We start from the raw sequence: 9,974 nt of genomic DNA on the forward strand, positions 1-9,974 counted from the left end.
ACATAGATCGACTCCAGAAAACCTTGGCACCCTCCATACTTCACACCCTCTGGCTTCCCCAGATCTGGGTTTACTGTTTTGCTGATGCATGAATTAACATGAATATTAATATATAGTTTGTGTGCACACATTTATCACCTATCAGCGTGGATTGCTATTTCAGTGTTGCGAAGTTTTACACTGTCTCTTTTCATGCCTGTCTCAGAAGATTATGTCTGATATAAATATTAATATGTTTTATATGATTAATTCATTCATCCTTTGTCTCACAGTGCTTATCTGACAGGGATAAATGAATTAACAAATAACAAAAAGCAGAGGTAAGCTGCCATCATGTTCCTAAAGCCCTTTGGCAGGTGACCACCTAACCCTGTTAAAAGATCTGGCTTTATTCTCCTGCCCTAGTCATCAGTAGAGATAACCATTCAAAAAGAACGAGGGGGTGGGAGGGAGAGAGGGAGAGATTCATCTCGGACTCCTTAAGAACATTCTATAGAGCAATTTGCTGAGGGTGCTGAGTAACATGCCTGCTGAAACAAGTTCCAAACAAAACTGATACAGATAAAATACAGTTTATATTTACAAACTAATTCCTTATTTAAATAACTAAAGCCCTAACCAGCTTTAGAAAGATGGATCTATATCCACGGATCTTCATTAAACACCAGCATCTAACAGGTTTTCAAACATGGGGAAAACTTTCTAAAATGTACACAGAGGGCAAGGTTACCGAAAAAATCCAAATACATTCAAAGAGGGTGTTTAGTTCATAACTCTTTTGACATTGAATATTTTTTATGGTTAGAGAAAATAAGTATACAATTACTAGCATGACTGAGTTATTTAAAATGTTGACATTATCAAAACTATTTTATACCAAAAAAAGAAGAAAAAAAGATTGAGAATCTCCCATTTGAGGCATGGTACTAAACTCCTCAGACATCGTCTAGTGAACTTGGATTACGATGCCTTGGTGTATACCTATATAAACCAGTCTCGTTTCTGACTCTCACCATGATAAATAATGAATAACATTTAGTTTCATAGTAATTATGTAATCGTAACACATATGCGAATTTTGCCTATGTGTATAAAATGTGCTTACAAAATACATTTATAACAAGTCATACACACACACACACACACACACACACACACACAAACACACAGAGAGAGAGAGAGAGAGAGAGAGAGAGAGAGAGAGAGAGAGAGAGAAAGAGAGAGAGACAAATCTGAAATGTTTCATTAACAAGACTTTCCACACTCAGATACTCACACTGGGGAGTCAAAGGCTGATTTACCCATTATGTCTCTTCATTTTGTAACAAGCCCCATTTTCTTAGCAAGTGGCCTTTCTTTATAAGCAACTGACAAAGAACAGTAGATATGAACTCAATAGTAGTTTAAGGCAGATTGATGGCCATGTCCTCTGTAAATCTCTTAAATTCACTTTGCTTCCTAAAGAAAAAGCTGGGCCAAAATACAGTCTAAGGTGACCTGGAGATAGTCATCCATGTCAAGAGTTTGCACCTAATGGTGTGTTTTTTAAAGGCATGTCATTGCCACCCTGCTCAGAGTTCTACAAAAGCCTCAGGACTGCCCAGGCTTTGGCACTATGGTTGTCTAAGTTCATACAACTGAACTCCTGCAGAAAGTGATAGTGTGTGCCAGTCTCCTCTGGCCCTGAGGAACTTACCATTCAGTTCCGAGGAGGAGAGTTCGATGGGAAAATGAGCTAAGATGCCTTCAGCCTTCCTTATGATGAATCTTCAGTCCCACAAAGAAATGTGTCTATCTCCCTGTGAGCAAGAGTGGGCAACAGCCTTCTCATGCTTGCCCACCTATGGCCATCTCATGAGACAAGTCTTACAGCCTGGTAAATGCTCCTGGAACTCCATGGCAACACTGGCTTCTCCCAATAGAATGCTAATCTCTGCTTCTAACTCCTACATGGTTGGGACTATCATATCTGGTCTTGCAGCGTTTCCCAGCTCTAAAGCATCCCATCCCTCTTTGAGATTCTTTGTTGAGTTTACTTTTGACCAGAGGCTTTACCCCACGTTATCTACTGCATTGAAAACTATGGTGGGGGATTTTTCCCTAAAATTTTTCTTGGTAGTGGCCCACCATGGGAAAAAAACATTCTAAGCTAAAAATATATAACCATATATACAAAACCCAACTAAAAACTTCATGAAATATACTATACCTTTAAGATAAAAAAAAAAAGAGCTCCACACAAGGTTGTTGGGAGACTAGCATTCATAACTAATTCTGCCAAGTTGGGAGGAAGGTTGATCTCCCGATCCTCTGTTTGCTTCTGGAATTTTCTAATGAAATTAACTATGCCTTTGGGCTGAAACACAATCATTAATTACACATATGGCTATGAAATACTCAACAGATTTTAGTGACAGAAAAGAAAGCAGCAGAGGGTCTGGTATCCCTAGCACAGATAGGTTTTCATTGACCCTGGAAGAACAATTTCTGATACTTATGAATGTATTTTGTTTTGGATGATCAATATAATTCCTACAGAATTTTACATCATTTCCCATGCTTACCGATATTCTCCCAAAGAAACCATTTCCCCTCCCTTTCTCTAGAGCAGTAGACTCCACTGTAAAGCAATCTTAAAGTGACCAGTGCAGATTCCATTGCTTGCCACTGGACCTTCTTCAGCTGCTAGGCACAGACTGTCACCAGTTCTCCCCTATAAGCATTGTGAGCATCAATGTCTGACCTTCTGTAACCAACAACAGTTATTCCCCTGTGGTAATGCATGTAGGTGTCTGGAGAGATCAAAAGTAGTCATTGGAGTACTTATTTCCAGGAGCAAGAGTTAGACTACGTGATCTTACAGCAGGTGACAGCAAGGATAGCAATATACTATGATCTTTCAGAGGTCAGAAATAAAGAGGCTTCACTATAAAAGGTGCATATTTGAGGAGAGAGATATGTTTAGTCTGATTAATATATCATGTAAATATTCATGCATTAAGATACCTTGGTGTCTCATTAACAACTAAGCATTTTTTTTAATTTTCTTTTAAAGTTCCAATAATTCAGGAAATAGGATCTTTAGCTGAAAATTAAGAAAATATGATTCCATCATATGCAGCAAATTTCTCCCCACAGAAAGAATGAGTGATCTTTTGACTCTTCAGGACTATATGTGGCAGCAATTTTCCACTAATTATATCATAATATTTCTACCAATACATGAGAATTTCATGTAGAGGACCTTCATAAACGAAAATTTTAAAGATTCATTTTCAACTTAGGACATCAGTAAGAACGCAAGATGCATTTTTGAGTGCGCTATCCAACCATTGGTCTTGCTGTTAGTCAAACTATGGCTCTACAGTTGCTAGATCTTAGAAACAGTGATATTTACTCTCCATGTGCCTGGGTAGAGCATGTCTTGATGATTTCACATAACTTAAGTGACCCGGAAGCAATGCCTTCAGGTGTAGAAAAAAGCATGTCATCGACATCTGGAGTGTGTAGCTCATTGTGTGTGGAAAAGAAGGGCAAGAAGAAGCCATCGTCATGGCCCACGTTCTTTATCCAATGTAGCATATTTTTATGAAAGAAGATCACTTGGCCATCAGTGACATCATATGTGACACCGATCCCACCACCATCATCAACCACTTCGAGCCACACCGTCTCCTAGGACATAAGAACTTTAGTTTCACGTAAACCAATGCTTTTTGTAAACTTAGTTTTCAAATATTTTCTTTCCATTACCTTATAAAACTTTAATACAATAGCTATTACATACCATGTGGGAGGTGTGTGTGTGTGCGTGTGTGTGTGTGTGTGTGTGTGTGTGTGTAGTATCCTTTGACCCCATAAGAGTCCATTTTCTTTGGGAGCAATATGGTTCATACCAAGATTTCATGCTCTATACTTGATGAAACAAATACAGAACATGCTTTAAACTAAGAATGATATAATACGTGCAGAATCTGTGCTGCTCACAGGTAACTGGACACGCACATATGTTTTTATACAAACTATGGGAAGGTAAAACATGGATATATGTGTATTTCAAATAAGAAAATGTCTATATACAATTTTAATAATGGGGATAATATAATAGCATGCACTTAATACTTTTGGTATGTCAGGTACCTACATAAGCATGTTACCTGATTAAATTTAATTATTTTTATACTAACTGTGTAAAAATAATTGTTATCCTTAATATGTAGGTGAGAATACTGAGCTTGGTTGAAAAGATACATTTTTTAAACTAATCAGTGACAAATATGGGATTAATACACAAGCAAGCTCCAAAGTCTGTATTTTGTCCACACTACATCATACTTGAAGTCTTCTAATAAGAAATAAAAATGAGCTAATGTGGGAAGATACTGTTAAGTGTTATAACTGAATCCAGTTAAATACAGACTTTTATATACCTCTTAGTTATATTTATTTTGTGGTAGATAACATAATATACCCTGAGGACACGTAGTGTTTTATTTCACTTTCTCCACTTTTCTTCAATATTAATTCATATTATAGTCATTATTTATATTTTACCAGACACTCATGGTCACACTGTGAAACAAATAATGGATATATATAAAAGAAATGTTTGTTCTATCAGAACAGGCAATGTGTATCTCGGATCCAATGTGCATTAAAGAAAGAAGAAAAGAATAAATATAGTCTAACTCAGTGGTTCTCAACCATAAAATTGTTTCCTTCCTACTTCATAACTGTAATTTTGCCTACTGTTGTGAATCATAAATGAAAATATCTGACATGAGGACATCTGATATGCAATCCTGTAGGGTTGGAGACCCACAGATCGAGGACCATTGTTCTAAAGCATTCTGTCCTCCACACACATGACAACAGAAATATTTATCTATTCTATCAGGGCACCAACCAAGTAGAGAAGAGGCAGCACAGTGGTCAATGGGATGCCTCCTCATCCATGGGCTCTCACCTCAGAGACAGTGCCCAGCCTTCACCAAGTTACTCAGAGGCAGGCAGACACAATCTCAACAGACCTGTGTGAGAGTTCTTTCCTTCTTATCCTCTGTTAGTCCTCTGGAATACAAGTCAGGAATCTACAATTCTTCCAGGACCTAGAGAACACCTGATGTTCTCTATAATCCATGCTCAGAAACCAAATTCCAAATTACCCATGGACTTCTGAAATAGCCTCTTCAGGACAAGTGGATCCTAGGGCCTGTTCTCTACTGAAGCTGCAGACCACTTCTTTAGTGGAGTTTGGCTGAGGGACCCCTTCCAGACAGTCTACTCAGCCGCCTTTTCTTCCACTTACTGCTGTACCATGGTTTGGCCAACAGTAGGAAAATTTGGTCATCTGAAAAAATTTCCCTTACATATTTTATATAAGTGAAAAAACATAAAAAAAACGTATACTTTATTCAATCCAGCCAACACTATAGTATACATTTAGAAAAGTCTATATCTCAATAAGCTTTACATAAATAATAATAAATGTTTGGTTTCATAGATGAACATCTAATCTCCTGTCTTGGCTAGTTTTAGGCCATCTTGACAAAAGCTAGAGTCACCTGAAAGAAGGAAACCTCAGTTGAGAAAAAATGCTTCTATGATCCAACTGTAGGGCATTTTCTTAATTAGTGATTCATGGAGAAGTACCCAGATCACTATGGGTGAAACTATCCCTGGGCTGGTTCTAAGTTTTATATGAAATCAGGCTGAGCAAAGCCATGGAGCAAGCCAGTAAGAAGTTCCTCTTCATGACCTCTGCATCAACCCCTACATCCAGGTTCCTGCCCAGTTTGGGTTTCTGTCCTGACTTCCTTCAGTCAAGGATCATGGTCTGGAAGTTTGATCTAGTATTATGAGCCAAATAAACTTTTTCTCCCCAACTTGCTTTTAATTATGATGTTTTGTCACAGCAATGGTACCCCTAAGAAAATTATCACCCCTCTAGTAAAGCCAAAGACAAAAAGGAGTCTTAACAGTAGAAAATATACCATACAACTGGCTGTCTATCTACTAACCAGATTATAGGATCAGACAAAAGTATGAACATTCTGGAAGGACCTAAGTCATGATTAGTTCTTCATGTCAGGAAGACAAACGACTGATGAGCACCTTTTGTAACCGAGTAATCTAAAATTCGGGTAACTGTACCCATTTCATCTCGATTTGTGTCTGTTTCACTTGAATCGAGAATCTGGAGGGTGTAAATCGCAAAAGCTCAGTCAATGGCCTGATTTTGGAATCTATGCTGAACTCCAATATCAAGTTCTTTACTTCAGTTGCTATATTTCCTTAAGAGAAGCCCTTTCTTTGATTTTTAGGTCAGAATTGCTAATTTAGCTTTGGCCCAGATGACTAAACAATGAATTTATTTTATCTTTTTAGGTTTACCAAAATTTATTGTTTATATCATAGTATAATACCAAAATTAAACTTGATATGATTAAGCTCTATGTTACAGCTAATATTTGTTTTGAGAAGTTGGTGGTCCATTGCACATTCAGACAGTCATTTAACACTTTCATCCTTTGCTGAGTCTATTCTTAAAAATGCATAAGTATATAAGTATATAAGAAAACTAAATAAGGATACATATTTAAATAATAATTATATAAATTATTCACTTAAAATTTAAAGAAAATCTTAGAGTCACAAAATTCATAGAGAAATTCAAAAGTGTCTTTTTTATCTTAACAATAATCTTTTTTTTTAAATTACTTTATACTGGAGAAAGATTTTTGGAAGAGATGACAAATTTGCTAAGATGGCTAATCTAACTAAAAGCCTGATTGCTTTTGTATCTCTCAACTAGGGAACTTCATGACAACTAAAATAGCACTTGGCATTTAAGAGCAGAAAGAGGACACCCTGCTTCTACCTGCATGAGAAGGCCATGTTCATTGGCATCGAAGTGCCAAAGAGAAGCCTGGAGGCACTTGCTTTTCATTCTCAGCATGCCCAGAGTCATCTGTGATCTCAGACTGCTCTAGCTGATGCCAAATTTCTCTTCTTCATCCCTGAGATCATCTTCTATGTTGTAGCTGTACAGAGGCCACTGGATTGCACCACCAGGGAACTCAAATACCTAAAAAGTCAAAAGCAAGTGAATCATCACCATTGAGGCCATTTTCCATTCTTCTGTCCCCGATGCATGTGAGCCCACTATTATCCACAGAGTAAGAAGAAGGTAAAATGAAAAACTGAGGGGGAGTGAGTTTTAAGGTCTAGGAATTATCACAGTGGTATAGCCCATGCCATCAGCCTAATCCTGTCACACTCAGATATTCCTCTCTCTCTCTCTGTCTCTGTCTCTGTCTGTCTGTCCGTCTGTCTGTCTCTCTCTCTCTCTCTTTGTCTCTCTCTCTTTCTCTCTCTCTCTCTGTCTGTCTCTCTCTATCTTTATCTCTCTCTGTGTCTCTCTCTCTACCTTGACAAGAAAGTGGAAAGATTTCCATTTACAACCTGATATTTCTCTTCTCTAGAGCATAAAATGATCTAGTGAAATTTTCTACCTGAATCCAACATCAGACCAACTTTGCACTCCTCTGGTCCCCACCTCCTCATTGCCTCTCCCCATGAAGAACAGTTTAATAACATGAAGTGTAAATGTAGCTTTCAAATCATCATGTGGAGACCAGTTTTCTACTATGCATTATTCATACCTTGGATCTGGGTAAGTGGTTAAGAAACTGAAATTTTGGATCAGCAGCTTTTTGTACTTGGGAAACCGCTGTATGTGGAGGTGAGGTTTCCTGTTCAAAATGAGGCTTGTAACCAACATAAACCAGGGAGAGAGTAAGTACTCCTCTTGTAGTGGTGATGAAGCAGCCCTCAGGCACACGAGGAATATGTTCATTAGCAACCACTGCCTTTTTTTCTAGGAGAAAATTTGAAGTTATTATTCTCCACTTGTGACGAAATGGAAACATTGTCTTCGTTTTGGATATTTTTTGAAAATACTTTTGGTTAACTTCAATCAGTATACTCTGAAGTTCATATCTTATCTATTGCTGTTGAATCAGAAAATGGACAGAACATGAAACATTTAGGGCGTCTTGACATTTTTTGGTAACTTCATCCACATTAAGAAATATATTCTTATACTTAGACACTTATGTCTTACATAACACACACACACACCACACACCATCATTTACACAAAAAATTTCCATATAATTGCTATTTTACTACTTCTAAAATGCTATTCCTACACACTATATGCATATCATTCTTAATGGATGCAACCTGAAATTTTTCTAGGTCTCTTTAAACAGAAAATCCAGCAGGTTATTATATTGCCTGCTCAGATTGGCAGACAAAACAAACAGTAACATCAATAGTGAATAATACACTAAACAAAAAGGATAAAAAATGATCAGAATGTATGAAAATATTGCCTTTGGGAGGCAGTTACTATGAGCAGCGATTTGGCCATTGACGAGCTACAAGCAGTAGCTATGAAAAGAAAGTCTCGCTGAGAACCCTGTAGAGGGATTCTTTCCTCAGCTCTGCACCAGTCAGGACTCAGTACCCAGCATGCAAATCTTCTCCCTACCAGGTTGGGGAGGGAACCGATCTTTTGCGTAGAGGAAGCTTTCTGCGATCCATCTTCTTGCATTTCAAATGCTAAGTTGTCCACTGGCAAAAGGGATCTAACAATCCACTGATGAAGAATGAAGGAAAAGACAGCTTTTGCAAATGGAGATTTCCAAAGAAGGAGAGATGAGACTTCTCAAGAAAGAAAGACTTATCTGGAGCTGATCGCTAAAGGAAAGAAGGAAGCTGACTCCCAAATTATGATATTGCTTAAAAAATTATATCAGCAAAGAACCTGCAATAGCCCCCAATTCCTAGGCAACTGATGATGCATGCTCAAACAGTAACAATCACAGACAGCCTTTACTTCCTCCTAGCACTATGTGTCATTCATAAGTTGATTATTTCACAAGTAAAGTATGGCGTAATTCCTACAGTTACATTGTAGGTTTTTCTAATTATTTCTCATTTTCCAAATTAGGAAAATGAAACCATAGCGAGATGCTACTCAAATTCCAAGCCAATTTTGTCTCTGAGACTAAGCACCTAAGATTCTCCCTTGACATCATTTCTCTTGGGTTTTCATGATGGACACGTAATTTAGTAAAATCTTTTCATATGCAAATCAGCTGAGCCTCTGAATCATGAGTGTTGTTCTCCTAATGCTTATGAAGTTTTTCCTGTAACTAGACAGTTGGTTTTTTTCTGTTTCTATTAGCATATATTAATTATATAAATAAGAGCTTTCATGGTGACATTTTCATATATACAATATACTTGTCACATCTTGTACAATTCACTTTGAATAGTTTTTCTTGGGACTGAGTGGAACATGGCAGCTCTGAAACAGCCCCTGTGATCCAAAAGAGCAACACTCGGTCCCGTGTCTGCTCATCGTCCTGCCTTTCCTCTTCTTATAAACAGGACCAAATGTTTACCTCATTCCAGGCGATATGACACTACTATGTTTAGGGCAGGAAGAAGCCTTCGTAGTTTTAAATCTACCTTAGGAAAAAAATTATAGAAAAGTAGAGATAAAGGAAGTATATAGAACATCAAACAGACAGGACTAGGAACAAGACTTCTCATGGTGTACTCTACTTAAAACACAACATGTACGGGACAAGGAAAGAGGGTGTGGAAAGCTGCAAGGGAAAAACTGTAAGTCACTTAGAAAAGAAAACCTATCAGAATAGCTGTTGATTCTCAATGGAATCTTTAAAAGCCTGAAGAGCCTGGAGCAACGAAAAAGAAATGTGTTTAGCTTTATGCTCCTGGATGCTAGAATGTGGGCACCATCCTTGGTGACATTAAAAAGAATGTCTGAGAAGGCAAGAGAAGCCATATGTTCCCTGAAATGTAATCTGGAGCTAAGCTCTCAAGTCCCAATACAGGCTCACTGAGAGACACACTCAGTCAATCCCAGTAGATTCTCC

The 9,974-nt window shown here is 37.7% G+C and overlaps 1 pseudogene across 1 annotated transcript; it reads right to left on the reverse strand.

Moving 5' to 3' along the window:
- Window positions 1-1,403: 1,403 nt before the first annotated feature.
- Window positions 1,404-8,437, reverse strand: LOC308423424 (annotated as a pseudogene). The gene is made up of 6 exons: window positions 8,417-8,437; window positions 7,665-7,879; window positions 6,881-7,087; window positions 3,409-3,675; window positions 2,210-2,356; window positions 1,404-1,530 (listed from the first exon to the last, which is right to left on the reverse strand). The product of its transcript is annotated as an uncharacterized misc_RNA (transcript).
- Window positions 8,438-9,974: the final 1,537 nt, after the last annotated feature.

This window comes from Micromys minutus (assembly GCF_963924665.1).
Source record: "Micromys minutus genome assembly, chromosome: 8".
Lineage (NCBI taxonomy): Eukaryota > Metazoa > Chordata > Mammalia > Rodentia > Muridae > Micromys > Micromys minutus.